The following is a 25399-nucleotide window of genomic DNA, read 5'->3' as shown; positions in this document are numbered from 1 at the left end:
TTATTCTTAATATTAAAAAATTTTCCCTAATTATCAAGTTTGAATATATGTATATATATGTAAATTCACCTTTGAAAATTCAGGGAATTATGTTTTTCTAAATGTGACATTTAATGTGTTTATTAATGGAATTTCAATTGTATACTTTCTTTCCTTACGGAAGTATTCATCTAATACATGGACCGTGGTAAGTAATAGACTGCCTATTCATTTTTCTCCCAATTTTATGTATTTTGTAATGTCAGTATTATTTATTCAGTCTACAATTCCTGTAGTTTCCTAATTTTCCCATATTCCCGTAGTTTTCCTAATTTTAACTCATGTAAAACTACCTTCAACAATTATGATGGATACTTTATCTCAAGTTGATCTATATCCTAAATGTTCAAAAGTTCGTGGGTATAAGCTGTTCAACTCTGAGTAAGGCTTGCCAGTGAATTTAGGTTAGTACTTAAGGGTAGGAAATGTTTGAATTAATCTGAAACTTAAAGAGCCATGTGCTTCATTGGTATTGGTGGATCTTCCCCTAATCTCACCAGAAATGTGTACAACATCAAGGGCTGTTCATGAACTTGATGTTTAAAGAGCACTTTCCATGGCATTCTGCCACAAAGAGGCAGCATTCGCCTGTGAGAAAATTGACAGTAACCGCTTGAATTCAGATTGAACAGGTGGTAACAGTTTCCCTGAGGAATTAAAAAAGAAAAAAATTAGTAATCCTACATCAGTCAAGTGAAATAAACTATCCCCATTCTGTGCAACATTTTCCCTTCCAAAATTTTCTTCAAAGGGGAAAGTAACAAGCTTAATAATGCCATGATATTATCATGAAAAGAAAAAAAAAGTATCTCTTACTCTTCATCTACCTCTTCCATATTAGATACAGGATTAGAAAAGAAAAAATAAATAATAGCATTTGACTTCACAATTGGGGTTGTTATTAATTATTCTTCACAATGGGAGTTATTTTTCAATGTCAAAATCACTTCCTCAATGTTATATGTAGATACAACGGTATTGTATAAATTATAAAATAATAATACAAAGTGGAATCTTCCATGTAACTAAGTTTTATTTCTTAATTGATGCATAAAAAGTAAGAGATAAGAATTACATGAAATTAAAGATGTAGTTCTGAACAATATAAGTAGCATCCAAAGAAAGTTTGTTGATGCATTTTTCAAAGATTTACAAAATAATATTATTATTACAAGCCAGCACTGTTGCGCATAATCTTGTCACATACTCTTTCTTTAGATAGCTCATTTGTACTTCTACTCTTCTAAGGTGTCCAACCTTTATTTTAATATCAAAAATAACAATTACATGATTTATGAAAAGAGGTTACTTCTAATTTTTATATTTTTCCCAAGTGTATTAAGAGGATAAAAGTAAACTCATTCCTGCTCTAATTAACTTGAAAATTTTTAACATGTAGAATTATGAAACTGTGTAGAATTAAAAAATGAATTATCTTTCTCCTTATACATGGCGCCCAGCCAATACATGAACATATACAATAGAACATTAAGTTGTGTGGTTTTGAGTATTTGATTTTTGGTTTTTCAGGTTGTTCGCTGAGGAAACAATTAAATTGGGTATATCAGTGGTATATGATTGGATTAAGGAACCCTGCAAATTCTCTCCGTAGAATTTTGGAGAACAATATGTAATGTTTCAGGCATCAATTAAAATTTGGATGCAAACTAAGCTTACTCTTTGTGCTTGATCCATTTGCTGTGTTGCATAATCTCATACAAATATATTTCCAGGTAGGCATTATGAAATCTTATTTTTGTCTATATATGAATATAGTGTAAATACTTAAATTATCTGAGCAAAAGTAAATATATTCTATGTAAGTGTGATAATTGGTATGCTAATATTCAAAATTATTTACAGCTAAACTATTGATTAAGGTTGTGTTAATCAACTTTAGCATAAATATACTTGGAACACATCTCTCATTTAGGCAAGTTTACCACCTTTACACTTGTGAAGTGTGAGATTTGGGTAAATGTCCTGGATATCCAGTCCCTCACCACTGTTCCCTCAACCGCAATAAGAAAATCAAACTGTGTGCAATGAAAACATCCACAGGTAATGTGGAAAAGGTTAGGACTTAAGAACCTAATTTAAGATACCAGTGTCTTGCCCTATGTCATTAATTCCATTCTTGTTAGTAAGTTATGTTGTTAGCAAATTATTCAAATTAAATATGTATAGTTTCTTTCCCTATTCTATTTCTCCTGACTCTATTCCTTTTTCCTTACATCTCCCTCCTTCTCTTGTCTCATCTTTTCTCTTCATTATTTTTCAGTAGGGCAAGAGAGAGAGGGAGAAGAGTTCAGTCCCTGTTTGAAATGCCAAAAACGAGCTACTTAATTTCAAGAGCTCAATGGATTGTCCCCAGTCACGCAACTCCAAATTAATGTAAATAAAGCAGACCACAAATATGGTTCTAATTCATTCAGGAATATGCTCTTGTTGCACTTTTCAGGTGGCTCCGAATTAAGATATTTGCAGGGGTGACAAAATATTTAGTTAACCAGTTTTTAGACTAAATTTTAGACTGAGAAAGAACCTAAAAACAAAAACAAAAAACCGATTTAACTAATTGATTTTCAAAGGAAATAAAATGTTAAGAGGTAATTAAACTTACCAAATTAACTGTTTTATTTATGGATAATGTTTCTCAAACCCCTCGATGTTCTCTACCTTTTTGCTACTACAAATATACAAAATTAAAGGGGGATGGACATTAGTCATGTGCATAAAAATAATTATCTAACATCTAGATGCAAAGGAACCTTACGTAAATTAATACTGCATTTGACAGCTGCTCATTTTATCATTAATTTTATTTCAATTCAACATAGTGCCTTTCTATAATTATCCATATATATTTCCATCAGTTCATGTAGCATGTATATGGCATACAAAAATACGTATCATCAAAGAAAACACTGCATACTCAATTTTCATCTAGAGTTCTTTATATTTCAAGTTTTTTTAAGTTATTTCAAATTCTACTTCCATGGTCTATGACATGGTAGACTGAGAGAAAGAAAATAATTTTATGCAGTATAATGTTTGAGTGTGACAATAGTATAATATTCTTTTCTTCCTCTGTTTATAGCAGACTATTTGGCTTACAAGACACAGGTCAAATATTTCTCATAGTAATTGTACCAATATTATAAAATGAATAACTTATATACTCATTTTTTTTAAAGATTTTATTTTTATTTATTTGACAGAGACACGGTGAGAGAGGGAACACAAGCAGGTGAAGTGGGAGAGGGAGAAGCAGGCTTCCTGCCAAGCAGGGAGCCCGATGTGGGGCTCAAACCCAGGACCCTGGGATCATGACCTGAGCCGAAGGCAGACGCTTAATGACTGAGCCACCCAGGCGCCCCTATACTCATTTTTAAAAAGAACAACATGTAACCTTACTTAAGAGTGAATTAGATTTTGGGCGCCTGGGTGTCTCAGTCATTAAGCATCTGCCTTAGGCTCAGGTCATGATCCCAGGGTCCTGGGATGGAGTCCCACATCGGGCTCCCTGCTAGGCAGGAAGCCTGCTTCTCCCTCTCCCACTCCCCCTGCTTGTGTTCCTGCTCTTGCTATTCTGTCAAATAAATAAATAAAATCTTTTAAAAAGAAAGTGAATTAGGTTTCTTCTTATAAAAAATTCTGAAGATCAAAACATAAATATTTCATAAAGAATTGATGTAATGCAAATATGAAATAATTTTACTTTCTCACTTTCTATTTACTGTCAAAATTAAAATGTAACGATGTATTGCATAATGCTAAGTATATCAGATACACTTTTATTAGATATTAGGAAATTCCTTTTATAGAAAAAGAATAATGTTCATAGAGACATGTTGAATGGAAGTCTTCCAAAGAGGTTTTATTTTTTTTTTTTTAATTAGGCACCTTCTTCAGAACATGAAAGAATATTGTATATTTCTACTACAAAATGAACACATACATGTTTAAAAATTACATGTGTTTCCAAAAGTGGAAATTATGAAACAGTGTTGTCAAGGATAAATTGCTTTCTTTTTTAAATTTAACTTATGAAGAAATGGAATTGTGGCTTTATGGAATTGAAGGCTCATTAATGTCATGGTCTACTTTGACACTTATTTACAGATCATTAGGTTTTAAGAAATATTTTTAACATATCTTGATATAAATTCAATTCAAATTTAATTTTGATTGCTCAATATCGAATCATATATATATGCAAGTAGGAAAATTTGGCGACTTCTCAGTGTTCTGGAATACACATTTTAGATTTTCTTACAAATTTATTTCTACTACCAATAATAATTTCTAGTGGTGCCAACTAACACATGTTTTAAGAATTTTATTTTATGCTTCCTATAAACGACTTAATATTGAATATTGAATCCAAATTTGCTATATATTTTCAATTTGTAATTAGCAATGTGCCTATTTAAATAAAACATGAAGGGTGGCAGTAAACCCGTGTTAGTTGATTAGCAAAAGTCTTTGTCAGATACTCCAATAAATTTTTTGACCAACATGGTTTGTCCATGAGAGAGGTTCATCTGGTTCAAGTAGACTAAAATTTAAATATTAAATATAAAAATTATATGTAAAAATGAATAGTTGATTAATAAAACATTCTACTTATAATGATATATCTATTTAAATTATCTGTACAAAGGTCATGCTTGTTAACGTTGCAACAAAAGAATATTTTTACTATATTTAAGTCCAAAGTCAAAGGGTGTTTCACTTCTGAAAATACTACTAATAATGGGGAATGTATATCTTTCTAATTTATTTAAACCCTGAGTTTTAATATCAACTTTAAATCTCCATTGACAGTATAAAGTTCATAGTACATGTTTTTTCTTTATATTACTGCACTCTGCTCTTGATAAAGTTCCCTTGAAGTATACAAATACCCACAGTACTTTTCCTTTGTGTTTTTCTTTTGTTGCACGTCTAGGTAGCAAATATTAAAACAAACAGTTATGAACTAGCACTGTTAAATTGTAAATTAAATTTCATTTCACTCAAATAGTATCCTTCAATTTTATAATTATCTTCAAATTTTTAAAGCTAGTGAATAGTACATTAACATAGGTACTTACAAATATGAACATTTAACTACTCATATCTGTCAGAGAATATCTGAAATCATTCACCATACTGCCATCTAAATTCAGTCAGTGCAATGATATTTTTGTTACTTTGTTATGATTAAAGACCCTCAAGTCTTAGATGAAAATTAAGTATCTCCTTAGAAATTTTAACAAGAAAAAAAGTAAAAGATAAATGTTGAGTATTTGGATTCTAATCTTAACATATCTTCTCCAAAGCTAACAAAATTGTATATACAGAAAACCATTTAGAAAAGGTCTTTGTATAGAATTGCTAATTCCATATGGTTTATCTTTTGACCTATAAGTTAATAATGAACTCTGTCTTCATTTAAGAATTTTTACCTAAGAGAAAATATCTTTTGCATTGGATATACTTGAGTCATCTTGTCACATTATGGCTTTGATCTATCCTTTCCTTTTAAAAGTTCAATTTTAAACATATTGAAAATGGTCTCTATTATTATGTTTAATTCTTGCAACTCAAAACATTTACCTCTCAAAATATTTTGAAAGCAGAAAAAGTTGTTATATTTCTTCAATTTGCTTACATGCATTTTAAAGGTATCTTCAAATTAATGACATCCCTTCAATGTTAAATTAAAAATATGATTACCTCACACTTTTCCTAATGTAACAATCAAGCACTATGTAAGCATGACAATGTGAGTGGGAGGGTGTGGATATTAAATAGTCACTATGGACTTGTCACCCATGAGTAATCATCTTTGATACAAAACATCTAAATACGAAATTTTTCTTTGAATGTTAACGTACTTAAAATTACACACATTGATTAACTGGGTAGCACATATAGTTTACAAAATGCCACTTTTGTGTGCTTATAAATACTAAAGCAATGCTCGCCAAGTGGTAATCCACAGGCTAAATCCTGAAAAATCTGTCTTTTATTTGATCAGACAATTTTATTTCCATTTAAAAATAATTTTGAATTTGAAGGCTTTTAGGCTGGGTAAGCACCCTCCATATTGTCTTAACTTAGCAGCTTCATATAATATCAAATTTTCTTCTGGACCATGAGGGCACTTGAGCTTTTAACAATGTGTAAATAAAATTTATTCCTCCAAAATTACAATCAATGTATCACGATCATGGATTTTCAGGAAATGGTCTCTAGTAGCTCAGTTTATGAATGCTTTATGAAGTAGCAGATTCTATGTAGGTTTATACTATAAAAAATTAAGTATAGGGGAAAAGCCAGAATGAATAATTTCACAATCAGAGGAAACTGGTTTACTATATATGAGTGTTCTATTAGAAATGTAAATATAAAATTTACAGTGACTTGGAGTCTCCAGAGCCAATTTTGCAAAGTGCCCTGACTCTGACAGGACCCTGGACATTCTAAAAGGGGCTGCAGTAGTAACTTCAGAAGTATTTTATTACAGAGGGAAAATTTTAATCAGAGCTCACAACAGAAAGTTTTCCCCAAATGCCTAACTGCTGATGTACTTGAAAACAATGCAAAAGGTCAATTCAATGAAAATATGTCAAACATCAAATATCATGAGAATCGCTTCAAGGATGGAAGATACAACTTGGAAAATCCGATCCAATAGATTTAGGAGGAAAAATTTTTAAAAGAGGGAGACAGAATTGCCAAGACTACTTTTTCATAGTGAGAGAACAAAATAATGATTAGAGGAAAGATATTCTTCAGTATTGCTAGTGATAACTTGTTTGTAATTTGATGTACATCTAGAGGAAGCAAACTGATGTATATTTAGAGGATGTAAGAGAGAATTAATGAGATTCCCAAACTTTCCAAATCTGTTTTTCTTTAAGACTTTTTTTTTTTTTTAAGACTAAACGCATACTTTGTAAAGAGATTTTGGATTTCATCTTCTTTGTTGTTTTTCTAACACAATATGAACTAGCTTTGATATATTAATATACTGTCCTTTGGATTTTTATTTTTACTGTTGATTTGGTTTAATAATCATGTAACCTTAACTTTTTCCTTTTTTGAAAGTTTTTTTTAAAGATTTTATTTATTTATTTGACAGAGAGACACACAGCCAGAGAGGGAATACAAGCAGGGGGAGTGAGAGAGTGAGAAGCAGGCTTCCCGCCGAGCAGGGAGCCCAATGGGGGGCTCAATTCCAGGACCCTGGGATCCTGACCTGAGCCGAAGGCAGACGCTTAATGACTGAGCCACCCAGGCACCCCTGAAAGTTTAATAAGCTGTACCTGAAATAACAAAATGATAGTTGCACATTATTTATTTTATACCAAATGGTAGCCAGTAGCAACAAGGCAGAAAGATGGTTCTAAAATTCTGAAATATGTTCCTTTTTACATTACAGGTGGTTTGTCCTTTGGCAACTTTCTTTGTATCTCTGCCTTATTTTCAATTTGTAAAAATTAATATAATGTGCATAGTTTATGAAGAGCTTAAAAAATTCAGATTTCCGTTGTCTTTACTGGGTGTATGTCAACTGTGATTCTAAAACTAATAACATGGTAATTATCACTGCTATTTATACTACATATCTATGAGTGATATGATTTTATCTTTCAGATAAAGTCATCTTTTTCTCTTTCTAATATATTAGTTTGAAATGTATTTTTTAATTTCTCATTAACTGTGCTTATGGTTTTTGTTTTTATAAAATTAAATGGTCATTTGTAGATACGTTACAGTAAATTTAAAGGCACAACTTCTTTGAAAAGGAAAGAATTTGGTATAGTTTTATTGACTTCATGACATATTCTTACTCTTTGGAATGATAACATTGAACTTTCGGTATATTTCAAAAAGATATAATCAGTATTTATTGAGTGCTGTTTCTAAATTAGGTGGTAATTTTTTCTTACATAGGCTTATTTTGTTTGCATTTAACACATTTTGAAATTATGTGTGACATAATTTCCATTATTTTGTTTTTAATTGAAACAATCTTGGGCATACTTATTTTTTATTAGATAACATTGCATAATAAATATCATAGAAAGATGTATCAATAATATGACCCATACGTAATATTTAAGGATCTTTGGCTGTTTTTTTTTTTTTGCAGTTAATTATAAAAGGTAGAATAAATATGTGATATGGCATCCATCATTTTAATATTCTAAATTTAGCAACTGCTCTTCTACATAATGATTAATAACATAGATGGTACTAATTTTCTTTTATCTATTGTGGTATAAATTTGGTTTTCAATCCAGTAATGAAATTGTTTACATTCTCAATATTTTGATATACTCTTACAAGTGCTATTTACTAGTCTCAGTGGCAATCTGAGTTCTTCCTCAAATTCTTCAAGGAGTTTTTACACGTTATAAACAGAGAGCTCTAATGTTTAGAATTTAAAATGGTGGTAATGACAAATCTACTATAAACAAATCCACGATAAACATTAATAATTAAATCATTACCTTTTCTATTAAGAAAAGAACAGAAACTCAAGTACATTAAAATAATGTCTTGAAAGATATTGGAAATGTAGCAAGCTGACATTCCTACCTAATAAAAAGGCCTTACTAATATCATCTTACAACATTTATATTGTTCTTTACAAATACTATGCTTCTATTCAGTGCAACAGAGGATTAATTAATCCAGAAATATTTTGATCACAACTTGTTTCTCTAATTTGCTTACAGAATTCATCTAAACAAAGATACAGTAGAAAAAAATGGATACTTGTCATAACAACTGTATCTATCCCCACATCATAGAACTATGGGTTGCACTTAGTAGGCAGTCCCCTCATGAATTAAGGAATGTGTATTTATAGATGTCTAAGGACTAATGTGAATTCAGTGTACACTATAAACTTCCTAAATTGTTTATCACGACACCATTTACCTTGGTATAAACTTCACAGATGACTAAACTATCAATAAGAATATTAGGTGACTGTTTAGTACCTTGGCATGCAAATATTTATTTGAAAACCATTGGAGAACGCTAGTGAATTTAAATAAATTTATAATAATAAGCATTGGAAATATTTTCCAAATGACTCCACTTTTAGTCCCCTTTTCTAGTAAAGATCTGATAGTTAAGGAAAGACGGAAATATCTTGAGCACTTAGACATAAATCTTATCCCAATCTTAAATTTTAATTATTAATTTTGTTTTGTTGGTATAATTGGCTATGTTTTTTAAATAATTAAGAGAAGAAATGATTGCTGTTCTGCACGGATATTACTGTTCAGAGCCTGCTTTAATGGAGGGACTGGTTAAATTTTCAGGGATTTCACAGATATGCTCCTGGTGTTTTAAGCTGGTAAAGTGTTTATCTATTTAGAAAGCTTTTCTGGGCACTCTGTGTTTTCCCCTGGGTGTGAGAAAATCAGTTCATCCTTTTAATGAGAATGTTACCTCCAGGGAACAAGTAATCCAGAAGGAATAATACATTCCTTAGGGCAGTTGCCATGTATATTTTAGTTGGAAAGTTTTAATACTTTAAAATATCATTGCATTTAGTCATAAGGCACCGTGACTATAGGATAGAGTATTTTTGACACATTTTTTTGAGCTTTTTTAAACCTCAATTATAATTTAGGAAATTTTATTTATTGCTAAAATGTTAGCTGTCTTCATAGTTGAGGTTACAATAAAATAGACAATTACTAATATGGGCTTTACATATTTTCTTAAACTTGGAGACAGAGAGCAGGAGGCTTAAATGAAGTGGCTTTAGAATTTCACTTACAAACCCCAAACAGCACAATTTGAGAAGCCTTTAAGCTGTTTTCATGCCAAAGTATAAATTCTTTCTCACCATCCATACTTACTTCATTTTAGCTTTGATGAACTCTTGTATGATGAACTATTTACTTCTTGTGGTTACTTCGAATGTCTTGGAGAATTTATGACTTAAGAATGTGAAGCGGTTTGACTTTGTAGCCCCATGTTTTAATTCCTCAAAATTATATTTAAAATTCATATATTTCAAAATTCTTTTCAGTCACTATTTTTGTCCATTAAAGCCTATTGGAATAGAGCTACAAGACTTTTTGGATTTTAAATACTTCGGTATTTTTTCTTTTACAAATTCTTTAAATTTTTTTTTTTACAGATTTTATTTATTTATTTATTTGAGAGAGAGAGAGAGAAACAGCATGAGAGGGGAGAGGGTCAGAGGGAGAAGCAGGCTCCCTGCTGAGCCGGGAGCCCGATGTGGGACTCGATCCCAGGACTCCGGGACCATGACCTGAGCCGAAGGCAGTCGCTTAACCAACTGAGCCACCCAGGCGCCCCTTCTTTTACAAATTCTTAATAATCCTCTTTCCAAATAAGAACCAAATAGATATAAAAATATATAATATTAAAACATTAAGATATGTTGATATTTTGCTTTTTTGGTAAAATATACACTTTCATAACCAACTATAGTAAATTATTCCATTTTAGAAAACATAACTATTATACAAATATTCCATAGAAATTCGCTGATAAATGTGAAAAATGAATTTCATCTTAAGAGAACTAGCCTCGTGGAATAATGAGTCATAAAAAACAAAAGAAGCACCTTTTCAAAATATTTAACATTATCAAAATGAAAGTTAAATTTTTGTATTTGTATTTGGGAAATTCTTTTCTTCCCGCTACTATCTCTCATTTCATGATACCAAATCAGTTTCCTTTTACTAATGTTCATTAAAAATTGCTTAATTTGAATTGCTATTTATTATGTAAAAATAAAATCACTATTTGTTATTTAAAATAAAAATAGGTAAACTTATTCAAATAAATAGGTTTGATATAGCTTTGTCTTTGTGCGTTCATATAGCATTCAACTAAAATTAAGATCAGTTATTTTTGAATGAATTTTATAAATTAGAAATGTAAAATCTATTATATGTTATATATCAAAATTGTTTTATCATATGCTAGAACATAGTAAATACTTTTAAAGGAATAAAACATCATTTTTTTAGGGGCGCCTGGGTGGCTCAGTCGGTTGGGCGGCTTCTTTTGGCTCAGGTCATGATCCCTTGGTCCTGGGATCGAGCCCCGTGTCCGGCTCCCTGCTCAGTGGAGAGCCTGCTTCTCCCTCTCTCTCTGCCTGCCTCTCTGCCTACTTGTGCTTTCTCTCTCTGTGTCAAATAAATAAATAAAATCTTTTTTTAAAAGAAAACATCATTTTTTAAATAATCTGAATCTCTTTTTTAAACATTTGAACTGTGATTCTTTAAACAAAACTGATAATGCAGATTTCTATGGACCTGTCTTTTTAAATGGGAATGTAAGTATTAGTATGCATGATTTAAATACTGTCTTAATAGTTTAAATTACATCTTGTTCATTGAATTGGAAAAAAATGACATAACATCTAAACAATTAACTGAGAAAATTTAAGATCATCATACTGGGAAAAATACTGTATCATCTCATATGCACATTTTTGTAAAGTAACTTAAAAAAATACAACCACATACGTATTGGCAGAAATTGCATATTTGTATTAAAGTTAAACAATGTGTAAATATTTTATTCAATTTTTATGTGAAATTTCTATTTGCAAATATTCTTAAAATAAAATTACACTAAAAGTTAGTCTAGTGTATGTGGTACAAATAATACAAGGCCTTACTTGCATTGCCAGAGAATGAAGACAGTCTAAAGAAAATAAATAATTTTTATTTTAAAATAATTAGAAAAAATACAGTATGTGGTAAATTTTAACCTACATCTGATTTCTAGGTATTTTGCATGGTGGTTCAATTAGTAGTATGTCTTTTCACATACTCTTTGTATTTGTTTATTTTAAATCATCCCAATATTGATATACATGCCAAAGATAATTCCTTTAAAAATGTTATTTCAAAGTAACAAACAAACAAAAAAGAAATTAGGCAATTATTTGTGTGGAATCTGGACCACAGCTATGACAAATTTGTAAATATCGCAATGGAAAGAGCAGTGTTTGGTTTAGTTTTGCTCCCAATTTATTGTATTTACTTCTATAGATACTCTCTTCATTTGATATTTTTTTCTGCAAAACAGGAAATTTCCCACGCAGATAAAATGGAACAACAAGGAAAGAAAGGAAAATAAAAATGTGGTTATGGACAAACTAAGACAATTTTCAAAATAATTAAGCTTAAATTAGTTTTTAGAAGTTCTGAATTTAGTATCTATCAGGGAGTAAATAAATAAATACATAAATCTGATAATCACATAAGAATTTTGGGTACATAATTTTAAACTAACTCTTAATCCCACTACATCATAACAGTTGTAACTTTGCTCTTAGATTCATATTTGAAATATTGGAAGTGTTAGACAAAATTCTATTTGATTTGATTTTCTTCTAATGAATCATGTTGTTATTACTGTTGCTAGGGTTCCCTTTAGAATCATTTTATAACTGAAACTCTATCTGGGTCTTATCATCTGGACCTGTTTTTGCACTGGATCTACAGGTTTTGTGAAGAAAATTTCCATAAAATAAATAGTGTCTAAACCAAATATTTATTCAGTCATGAACTCTGAATATCTATGTATATTCATATGTATACATTCTATATATACTATAGTATTCATATGTAAATATTCTATATATATAACTTTTCATATTTGGATAGTGAAATTGTTTTTTAACTGGAATGGTACCATGTATTAACTAGGATTTGGGGTTTGGGGGGTCTCGCATTTTTCCCCTTTAGTTTTTTTTTTTTTTATTTCCCCAATGGATATAGAATTTTGGTGTAAAAGTTTCTATATAATGAATTATTCACATGAACCAGATTCATGGTTGTACATCATTGTTAGACTTCATTTCATGATACAATATTATGGTTTATGTTGTTTTAATTAAATGTAATTCATGGATCTTCTGAAAATTTACCTCTTTGTCAAGATTACCATCCTCCTTTTATGCTCTGTGTATAAAATAGCATTGTCTGATAATTTTTTTGTAATGCAATAAGCCAGATAGAGTACTAACCTAATCAAATAGTGTAAAGATACGGCATCTGTCTATATAGGGAAATCAAAAATATTTTAAAGTTATTACTGATCTTTTTACATGTTAACAATATTCAATTCAGTGAAAACACTGCACACTGTGATCCCTGTTTAAGTTAAGATCCCTCTTTATTCAGTTTTTAAATGACTGAGTTTTGAAAAATTTTTAAATTTACATTGTTCTAGTTGTTCATAACTTCAAGAATTCACTCAATCTGGTTGGATTTAACCTAGGAAAACTGTGAAGTAGATAAATAACGTCTCTCTTTCAGTCTTGTTCTCTATTTTGGCTTGCCTTTTAACCTGAAGTTCACCAAGCAAGTTACAATCATGTCACTTTGAACTTATTTTTTCTGAAGTGTTAATTTGTTTTTGACATTGTGCTTCATGAGAGTGATATTATGATGAATGTAACTCAGAGATCAAAAGGATTTTCAAGGCTGTTACACATACCTCTACCTAGGAACCCAAGTTTGGTGACAGCAATGGACAGGAAACCAAACTTAGCACCAAAGACAGAAACTACGCAGATGAGCCTGCTCAGCTTACTTGGGGGCCAAGCCTGCCAATCACATAGAAAATATAGCCACCTAAGGGAGTAACTAACCTGTCTTTTGTGGTTTATATTTTCCATCTTAGGTAAAAAAAAAAAAAAAAAAAAAAAAAAAAGTTGGGGGAAGATATAGATAGGACTTAAACCGAGAAAATACATTTTAATCAACAAATCTAATTAATTCTATTTCAATGCCTTAAAAAAAAAACTTTTTTTAACAGTTATTTCCATTTATGCAATCAAATTTATTCTGACAGCCTATAGTTTTAAAAATTGTCAAAAGGAAATATGCATAGTTGTTTTTTCATTAATTGGCTGATATAACAATTATGTATATTTACTTAATAAATTACAAACAGTTGAAATATATTTGGGTATTATACTATTCAGTTATTCACTGGTACAATGAAATATATTATTTCTGTCTCCACACATATAATGCAATTCATGAGAGAAACGTCCCAATGAACAAGTAGTTTTTTCCTTTAAAATTTCCCTTTTAATTCTAATTTAAATAGTTTCTTCAGTAAAAACATAAATCATCAATAGTAATATAATTCTGCGATTCTTTCCTGAATAAAACGGATTTTGTGCATATCCTTTTTAAGTATGATCTAAATCACAGAAGTGTTTTTAGTCTTCGATTGGGATTTTTCAAAAGAAAACCCAAGCTCAGGGCCTTAAATATCTTTCCTATAAAATAATCTAACAAGTATGATAAAATAAGTACTCCTCATATTTTTAATTTTAATATTTCAAGATCTTTAGGTTCTTTGACCTAGGTTAAAACACTCCAGTGAATAACTGCCAAAGAAGAATTTGCATGGTCAGCAATTTTGGCCAACTGGTGCAATAAACTTGTATTTACAAAAATAAGAGAACGAAAGAAGCAGTGTTTCCCTTCAGCATGTTTTTTAGGTTATGATCTATGTATGTGTGTTTGTGTTATGCGAGTTGTGCAGGAAGAGTTGCTGGTTTCATCAGTTTTTGTTTCTTTTTTCTTTTATATTTTCTAAGCCATTGTGATCGTTTTCATTATAAGCCACACACATGAAGATTTGAAGAAGGGGTCAGCATAATCTTTTAGCAATCCTTTTATCCCATCAATCACCAGCAGCAAATGATGCCTAGAAACCCTGTGAGCTATAATCTTCATTGATCATGTCCTCAAGGAGGAGTAGGGCTTGCAAATGTGGCAGTGGTAGGCTATGCCTTATTAACTGCATATGTATTTGTTATCTGATTTGGGGGGCGGGAAACAAGATGTTAGCAATAGCCACTCATCTTCAACTTTCATTGTCAAATACGCCAATACTTGAAATGACAGTTTTGGTCCAGAAAAAACTTAGTATGATTTTGAGTGAGTAAATACAGCCACATCTGCCTTAGAGGGTTTTGTTTTGTTTTGTTTTTTAATCTCTCCATTTCTATGTTTTTTATAAATAATGTAAAACTAAGTGTCATATAATGGAGATAAGACAAAAGAGCAAAGCCACTGAAATACTGACTTCTTCCTGTGAGTTAGTCTCCCTTTCCTGTTGTCTTGCCTTGTTTGATACAATATATTTCTAGTGTGTCACCTGAGGATTATTTTTGACATTCTTTCTTGAATAGTTATTTATTTGCGTATTTCACATTTTCTCTACTACTTATCTAAAAAAAAAAACCTAATGTTTAAATTATTGAGGTATCCAAAAATACTCCCTAATATATAATTGCAGATCATTATCATTCATTTTACTCTATACAAACTATGGTGTTGTGGATAACGATTCAGTGTATAAAATATAGGTCTCCTTTCTTTTTTCCTGTTTTGCATTTTGGTGCCCTACTTGCTATGTACTATTTTAGTTTTCCTTTTCCTTGGTATTTTGCGTAATGTAGGTTCATTTTTATTATAAGATTTATATGATGATCTGAAATCCCTTAGTTAAACAATGCAAAAAATAGTATTTGGGAACCATACATTTTTTTTAACATTTTACTTTTTTTTAGTTGTGCCTTGATTGTGGGGTGTGTGTGTGTGTGTGTGTGTGTGTGTGTGTATAAAACTAAGATTTTGAAAATTGGGAAATTTTATTCTTCATTTAATTCTATTTCTTTGAGTCCTCTTGAAGCCTGAAACAATAGTTAGGGGGATAATATAAAAGGTGTCACGTACCAGTGAAAGTTGCATTATATATTATGCAAGTATAATTCATTTGTGTATTTTTCCCCTGGGTGCTTTTCTGTTATTTTATTCCCCTCACCTCCTAAAATTAGTGAAATTGGGGCTACAGATGACTATTAATTTGGATGATTGATTTTTAAAACTACACTAAACTATGAACTACCTAAGATTATATTCAATCTTGACAATTTCAATAATCTGAGCCACTCAAAGATCTTACTTTGGAATAGCCAAATGTCACCAGAGTTAGGTGTTACTTGGACCCAGGCATTTTCTAAGGCCGCAGTTGAAATTGCCTGTTGCCCTCACTCCATTCTCAAGAATCCTGCCCAGGATTCTTCCTTCACCTGCTACGCATTCACAGATTGTGGGCTGGTGCATGGTGGAGCCCCTGGCAGCAAAATGTAGTTAACAGGAAACAGAGACAAAGAGAAAAGGAAGAGGGGGGTGGGGAGGGGAGCGAAGGGGAAGGGAAGGGAGGGAAGGAAAGGTATTGCAAAAGGGAGCTCTTTCTACCACTGTTTTCATCAACTGAAGGACTGTGCATGCCTGCTTTCCAATGCTTGCTCCTTTCTTCATTTACTAGTGCCAGAGAGCCCTGATTGTGGTGAGCACAAAGCTTCAGGCCCAGTTTCTGTGATCCTTCCTTGATATTGCTTCTGACATGTAGATGGTTTTTGTCCCTCTATTTGTTTGTTTTTAGTTCATTCATTAGGAACTTTGTGTGTGTGAATGGAAATGTTTGTTTTTACTACTCTCTCTATACAAAAATAGACTGGCAGGTGAAGAAGAAAGGTGAACTTTAACTCTCTGTTTCCCTAAAACAACTAGTGATCATAGATAGATGGATGGATGGATGGACAGATGGATGGATAGATGGGTGGATGGATAGATAGATGGATGGATGGATGGATAGATAGATAGGTAGATAGATAGATAGATAGATAGATAGATAGATAGATAGATAGATAGATAGATGCCATGCCCCGTGGATTTGCTTTAGGTAGATGAGACACGGTGCAGTTGTGGCTGTATGCTACTGCAGATTTTCCTGGACTTACAATGGGGCTATGTCTCAATAAGCTTTTATAAATTGAAAATATCGTAAGATGAAAATACATTCAATACACCTAACCTAGTGATCATTATTGCTTAGCTAACCTACTTTAAATGTGCTCAGAACACTTCCATTAGCCTACAGTTGGGCAAAATCATCTAACACAAAGCTTACATTACAATAAAGTGTTGAATATCTTGTGTAATGTATCAAATACTGTACTGAGAGTGGAAGACAGAATGACTGTGGGCTGCAGAAATGCTTGTCAGTGTAATGGTTGTTTACCTCCGTGATCCCACAACTGCTGTTGCCCAGCATCCCCAGAGAATTCCACGCTCAGCCTGGAAATAGAGCCAAACTCAAAATTTCTAAGAATGGTTTCCACTGAATACGATACAACTTTGGCACGATCATAAAGTCAAAAAGAAATATAAGTCAAACTCTAGTACATCAGGATCCTCTCTGTTTGGTGAGTTATGGAGGAAAGAAACTCTAAGTAGAAGTACAGAATAGTGGCAGGGGAAAGCATTAGTAAAAGGAAAGAAATCGGGCAAATATTAGTTGCCCTAGGATATGTTGTCTTTATGAGTCTCATTTTATTTTCTGCTCCCTGGAGCTGCTGATCGGATCCTAGTCATTGAGCTGAACATTCATCTCCGGGATCTTCGTGTCCACTTCTCCAATTTCACCCACTCCTACCTACCTTGAATTCCTTCTGCAGACCTTGAAGGGCATAACGGCTTTATTCGGATTGGAGAAGACCCCCGTGCCTTTACCTTTGGAGAAGGCAGAACTTAACAACCCATGATCTGACTGGATATGTGTTCCTGGTAACTTAGATCTTTTATTTTGTTTTTGAACATTGTCACCTACACTTCATTGTAAAAGTCACAGTGTAATAAATACTTAAGGGGCATCATAGATTAGATTATATTTGTTAATAGGATAAAGGCATGTTTTATAGTTAGATTTACAGTAGAAAAATATCAACTTCAAAAACAGACTGGGCCATAATGTTTAAAATATCCCATTTGTAAATTGATTTTTGTGTATTTCTTAATTCACAACTTTGCATTTAATCCAATGTATGAGTGACAAAAATAAGAATTTATGTTTGTAGAATTTAAATTGTTTATGCTTTTCATTTAGTATTGAAATGCTGAGGGTTTTGCTCTGTTTTGTTGTTTTTGTAATCAGTGGTGGCCAGGTAAAGCCAATGATACATTTAAGAATGCACAACCCTAAAGACACTCTATCATTGTATAAAGACATGGCTACAACATTTTATGCAGCTATATGTAGATTCCAATAGAGTGATCTGGACACTTGTAATAGGTATCTTTCTCTTTTTAAAACCACACTAAGAACAATCTTCATGAATTTCTTTCTGTTTAGACTAATACATATAAATCTAAAGATTACTACATCTCTGAAAATAGCTTTTTAAAATATTGATTTGATTTAAAAATGAAGGCATTCATTAAAACAAGCCTCCACCTCCTCAATCCTTAAGAAACTATCATGGCTTTGGACATTTCTAGTTAGGGGACTGTAAATTCATTTGGACATCCTTACTATCTAATGACTTAATCCAGTCGTAAATACGGCAACCACCTTACTAACTGAGCTGGATTGTGAATGGATTTCTAACTAATTATCTAATAATACCATGAGGTTATATTGTTTCTATAATGTGAATGAGGCCGAGAAATTTTATATGAACATTTTTCAGCCGATTTGAAGCAGAATATTTATGCCTATGAAATGACAGAAGCAGGCAGATTTTGCTGACAAGAAAAAATAGTTGCATTTGTGAAAAATCACTATATGAAGACCACAGGGCAAAGAAGAAAAATTGCAGATAGTGAAATGCCTTCTTAAAATGAGAAGACAGCCACCAAACATCAGCAAACCACGTAAGGCAGTAAAACATACATGTGACAAGTCCAATGGTTGTCATTCCGACCACTTTCAGAAGAAGCAACAAAATAAGGCAACTAGAAGGTATGTTATGTTCAATGTTTACCCATTACTCTTATTGTTCAAAGTAAGCAGGTCCTCACAATTTGTTGGGAAGTGAGGTGGGGGTGGGGGATAAAGTAACCAGGAACATGACATTTCATGTCTTGACAAGTGACAGTAGTCCTTTTTAGAAATTGGTTAAATTTGATTGACCTTTGAATATAGTGAGCAGATTTTATAATCTTTTATTTTGAATAAGCACATGAATGAGCAGGTCTTGTCTTACTAGGTTAATATTCATTGAATATCAAGGAAACACTCTACAGGCATGCATATTAAAATCACAATAAAAAAGAACCACTCATTACTTTCAACACACTAGCTAACGGGACAGACAAAAACATAGCAAAAAAAATAGATAATTTCAATATACCAGGATATAAATTTATAATTTCTTATAATCACTTCGAGTTGGGAATTAGACAAAAGATTTACCTCTAAAGTAAGTAATCAAATATTGATTTAAATATTGATCACTTTGGATAATTTTTATTTTAAAGATTCAGTTAATCAGTACATAACCACTGAAACTATACTGTATATATTTCTCAGTTTTCTGCTCATTCTGTTTGAATTCATCTTTACTAAAAATTTAGTAAAAATTCATCTTCACTAAGATTTGTAGAAAACACGGCTTTCATTTATTTGAATCCATTATTTATCTTAAGAATCACAGTTCCTGTGCACATTTTAATTTTCTTTCTTTTACCATAAATAATTAAGCTTATTTGGAATGTGGTGTCCTTGGGTACTCAAAAGTGATTACCAGACATGACAACGATCACAGACATTGTAGCCTGGACCTCATGCTAAGTAAGTAATATCTGGGAAGCAAAGAATTATCTAGACAGAGACAGAGTGAAGGTGTTCTGACAGAGACAAGGGTGAAAGTGTTCATTCTCTCTTTTTCTTCCCCTCCTCCTTCTCCTTCTTGTCCTTCTACTTCGCCTACCAAGTGACTGCAATTAGTTGATTCCAGTTATAAGAACAGTTTGCAGCCAGATAAGGCTTCAACAATTGATGTACCAGGCTTAATAAAAATGATTGTTGTTTTTTTTTGTTTTGTTTTTTGTTTTTGTTTTTTTGTAGCTAAACTATTCAGACTAAAGATATCCTAGGTTCTTTGGAAGATTTCATTTGTAATTTCAGATCTTTCTCTGGTTTGAGCTGCATGAGTATACCAGATACATTTTTTAATAAAGATTTTATTTATTTGAGAGAGAGAGTGAGTGAGAGAGAGAGAGAGAGCACAAGCTGGGGGGAGAGGCAGAGGGAGAGGGAGAAGCAGATTCCCCACTGGGCAGGGAGCCCCATGCAGGGCTTGATCCCAGGACCCTGGGATCATGACCTGAGCTGAAGGCAGACGCTTAGCTGAGCCACTCAGGCGACCCTAATTTTTTTTTTTTTTTAATAAAAGTTACCAGAGAGTATTTGGTTGTTCAAACATATATGATTATACTAGTCAATTCAATGAATATTAAGATATTAAGAAATAGTTCATTCCCTCCAAACCTGAGAAAAACTTCAAATTTCAGTTCTGTTAATTTATATAGATTTGGTCCAAATCTATATCAAAAATCATAATGGTTAAATTCAAATAATATTGGGAATTTTATTTAATAATAGGAGGTGAACAGTTGAAAATATATCAACATAATTGTCAGAATCTTAAAATTGTCCTTTATATGTGTTTGATATTCTAGAGAGATGAACGTCATATATAAAATATTCAATATTACAATTTTGACTAAACTCTTTTAAGTTAAATGCTTTTTTTTAAGAATTGTGAGTTACCAGGAATTGTACTATTTTTTGATAGTTTGTATCCAAAGTCGTATATGTTTATAACAAGTGCAGACTACGATGTTCTTGAGGATATAATTAGAACACTTTACTATCCTTTGCCAAAAAAATGTTCCCTCTTTTATTTCCCCCTGAAAATACTACACATTAATGCACTTGTTGGCAGTGAAAATCAGTAGAGTAACATAATGTGGTATTGCAGTAGGTTGCATTTTTATATTTATTAACATTCGTCTATACTCGAAGTCTTATTTCCTTTGGATTTGGATAATTTTTTTATGAGATAAAAGAAAATGTGTCATAAAGTTAATTTTCACATCTAAATTGCAGGATTGTTGGTCCCTGAAAAATAAGAATCGTTTAATAGGAAATTTACCTACAGTAATAAAGCCTTAAAGCTTTCATTGCAACTAACTTTTAGAAAGTCAGCAATAGGAAAATGATTATACTACAGCAGCAATAAAATGTACTGTACAGATTTAGTCAATATATGATGCAATATGATATAGGTTACTTATTTTTTTATGGATTAATATAATCCTTCCCTTCCCAGGAAAGGGCAACCAGAGGAAGAAATGGAGAAAAAATTAATCAAAACAAAAATCTGTTCACAAGCACCTGGATTCTGAACTTTATATAGTTTTGTGCTTGAAATCTTCAGTTTTTATTTTAATACCCAGCATTTAATAGTCACGATGTACACTGGAAATAAGCTTTGGTATATATCGATATATTTTATAAAGATGTATTACATTCCTAATACAAGCCAGGCACTGTGAATACAGCTATGAAAAATCCTGGAGTTGTCTCTGTCGTCTTGTGTTTTCAACCCTTATTTCTCGAAGTGTACTCTCCACGTGGACCCTAATGCCTTATAGATTTTTGCATGCATGATCTCTCCTCATTTTATGAGTAATCTATTCTCACTTTGTAGTGGTAAAATGAGTGAGAGAGAAGTTACATTTTTCAAGGTCATCCAGCAAGTGGTTAAGGCAGGATGAAGAGGTGATCCCCTCTGCCTCCAAATTCTTTTTTTTTTTTTTTCATTCCATGAATGCTAAAACTTAAAAATATGTAGGCAAGTAGAGAGGTAAGGGCGCCTGGGTGGCTCAGTCGGTTAAGCATCTGCCTTTGGCTCAGGTCATGATCCCAAGGTCCTGGGATGGAGCCCTACATTGGGTTCTTTGCTCAGCGGGAAGCCTGCTTCTCCCTTTCGCACTCCCCCAGCTTGTGTTCCCTCTCTTGCTGTGTCTCTCTCTGTCAAATAAATAAAATCTTTTAGAAAAAAGCACACTGTTTAAAACAAAGTAGATAGGTAAAAATATAACCGTGAGATCTCTTACAGAAAGGAAAAAGTAGTTGGTGAGAATACAAAGGGGGAGGATACACTACATTGTATCTTGGAACAGGTGGTATCCTCAAATGCTTCAGAAGTAAGTTAAGATTTTGACAGGAAAGAGTGGGAAATTCTGATGTATAGTAACAGCCAAAGCACGGACAATCCCAGGGGCATGCCTGAGAGTAGGCTATTCAACATTACTATTAGTATTAGTGTAGTGGTGTGATTTGCAGAACATTCTGGAAAATCAAATTGTTTTTAAAAAGTGAAGAGCCTTGAAGCAATGTTGGGGATTTCCAGCCAATGATGAGCAATTAAAAGATTTTGAGCAGGGTTCTGACATAAATCAGATTTTTATTTAGGAAAATAAGTCTGGCAGAAGAGGGCAAACTGGCTAAGAAAGGAGAAGCATTGGAGAAAAGAACACTGCTTGGATAGGTATTTCTGTAACCCAACTGTGAAACAAAAAAAAAAAAAGAGAGAGAGAGAGGGAGAGAGAGAAAGAGACAGTGGAAATGGAAATGAGAAGGCAGTTCACAAAGATAGTATATGGGAAAGTTTGGACAATAGAATGAATTTACCAGAACTTAAACTCCATGAACAGAAAGCATTTGCTGGCCTCTCCTGTATCCCCAGCCCTCAGATAAGAATCTGGCACAAAGGACAAGGTAATCAAGATTTTTTTTAAAGATTTTATTTATTCATTTGAGAGAGAGACCGAGAGAGCATGAGCGGGGGTAGGGAGGAGAAGAGAAGGAAAGGGAGAAGGAGAGAGAGAGAGGCAAGCAGACTCCTCACTGAGCAGGGAGCCCAATGCGTGGGGCTTGATCCCAGGACCCTGAGATCATGACCTGAGCCGAGGTCAGACACTTAAACCACTGAACCACCTAGGCGCCCCAGGAAATATTTTTTTAATTAATAAATGCAGTGGGTGAAGGAAAGAGACTAGTAAAATGTAAGTGAACTTGGATGGCAATTTTTGACACAAGGGGGTGAGATGTTTTTGAAATACATTTTTATGATTCCAAATTTTGATGTTAGTAATATTCTTCTGAACACTCCTATTTGCTGATCAGTTTTTAAAACTGCCTTTGAATCTTGCTGGGTTTGTATAATTCTACCAAAAATAAAGAATAAAGAATGGTGAATATTTTTATGTATTATTTTTGTAGTTTTTAAATAGTTAACTATTACCTGAAAAATTCCATCATCATGAATTGCAGATCAGGGCAGTGGATTGTAAAAATACCCATCAGAGAGGCCCATTAACTGCTGGTGAAGACACATAACTAATTTTTGCATGTACTTTCCTTATAATGGAGAAAAGCAGATTAAAAGATCAGCGTTTTCCAGTGAATGGAAAATACACTAAACATGTTCAATATAGGGGCCACTTTGATAAACCACTCTGTTGTTTTCGTGTGTATGTCCTTATAGAAAATGTATATTTCATTTTTCTCTTCATAGTAAATAGCTTAATTACCTGAAACTACCAGTACTCCAGTCATATTAGCCTGAGCAGGATTCCCATGTTTCGTATGGGAAACATTGTTTCTAAATTTCTCGAAGGCTGTCAAAAATGTGAACATACAACCTTGGGTTAGCACGATTCCTTCAGTGTTCTTTTGGGACTTAACAGATTTAATGGTTTCATTCCACAGAAGAGTTCATGCAACATAATCCATGTTTTTCTAGTAATATAAGACTTCCTATATCAAATTTTCAAAAACTAATTTCTAAGAACACATTTTATAAGTTGGATAGGTCCTTACTTTAACTGCTCACCTTCCTGAGGACGATGGACACACAGTGGCAGAATTTGTTATTCAAGCTAGAGGTAAGATTCCCCTTGCAGGGTGCTGGTCCTTCACATTTCTCTTATCCCTGCAGCATTGTTTAATCTCTTGTGCACCTTGTGTCATACAAACAAAATGACAGTAGAACCAGGATTCAGCACCTGAAAATGAAGGCATCCCTGCAAAGACCTTACAATTTCTTGTAGGAGATACGGATATAATCGCTGTGCTCTGGCTAGCTGGCCCCATTTTAACTCCTCATGTGGAGCAGAGCCACATATAGGACGTTTCCTTTCTTTGCGTATGTGTAGATGCGCCCCTAGCCACTCATCCTGAGCAAGGAAGCAAAATTAAAAATGGAATATAAATTTTCCCAGGCTTGTATTTGAGCCTCAAATAGAGGCAGAAAAGACAGCAAACTCTGGAATGATTAGCAAAGTTTAGATTTTGAACTTCTGGAACATCTAGCTAAAATCTGAAGCACAATGTACGTGTTGTCATAGTTTCTTGTGAATGATTATGATTCATGAAATGAAAATGATTATGAGCTGAAGTGGTTTCATTTTTGCCTGAAGAAATTCGTGACTTGGTGCATACACTGTCCAGGATTTGGACATTCAGGAAAGAGATTTGTTTAACTAGACACCTCCAGGTCAAGGTCAAGAGTGCAGTGTTCTTTGGCCATAACACTAATGTTAATCTCTCTACTCCTTTCTCTTCTATGTATCTTTTCACTCTCTCTACTGAATTTCTACTCTCAGTCTATAAACATGCTCACACATATTTACGTGAATTTTTAAAGCTTTATTTTATCTAATTACTCCTCTAGCTATTGTCTCTCTCATCTCCTTCTAATTATCCTTATTTTTAAACCATGATCTGCCATTTTCTTCTCAATTCTTGTCCACTGATTTGATTTTTCCCTCAACCCAGGTTAATTGGATTTATGATTCTGCAACTGTTTTGACAATGCCCCTGATAATGTAACTAGTAATAGCCTATTTTTTTTTAAAACCCACTATACATGGTTTTCATCTAGTGGAAGTCCTGTTGCATTTAACACTGTTAACTGCTCCCTTATTTCATGAATATGTCTGGTGCCTTTCCAGCTACCTCTTATGATTTATCATACATCTGTTGGGTCACTTTTTCTATCTCCATATTGAATATCACTTGTCCCTCTTCCTTTTAATATTGGTGTACTCCAGATATCTAAATTTATGCTTCTAATCTTTTTCTCCCCAGTTTTATTGTTCTAAAGGTTTTGAGTCATTTAGGGAGCTTATTAAAACTTGATGCTTTGGTGAACCCCATCCCACTGCCATCATTCTGATCCATCTGGTCAGCAGCTCTTGCCACGTGAAAGAGAACCCTATGTACAAGGAGGCCAGTAAAGTAGAATCAACCCATACTAGATGCTTTTGTTTACTTTTCTTCTTCTTTTTTTTTTTTCATATGCTGCCATTTTATTTTTTGGATATTTCTCAAATCACTGTCTTTTATCTTTGATAAAAGATATTATCTTTATCTTTGATAATATCATTCAAATTTACGGCAATAACAT

General features: G+C 32.7%; 1 pseudogene; it reads right to left on the bottom strand.

Annotated features, from left to right (window-relative positions):
* Positions 1–485: 485 nt before the first annotated feature.
* LOC123839261 (SWI/SNF-related matrix-associated actin-dependent regulator of chromatin subfamily E member 1-like) overlaps positions 486–25399 on the bottom strand; it is a 67586-nt pseudogene continuing 42672 nt past the window's right edge.

The sequence above is a fragment of the Mirounga angustirostris genome, unplaced genomic scaffold (assembly GCF_029215605.1).
Source record: "Mirounga angustirostris isolate CCGP_5_RB_7025 unplaced genomic scaffold, mMirAng1.0.hap1 SCAF_3, whole genome shotgun sequence".
NCBI classification, from domain to species: domain Eukaryota; kingdom Metazoa; phylum Chordata; class Mammalia; order Carnivora; family Phocidae; genus Mirounga; species Mirounga angustirostris.
Note: the sequence above shows the minus strand (reverse complement) of the source record. Positions and strands in the feature narration are given on the sequence as shown.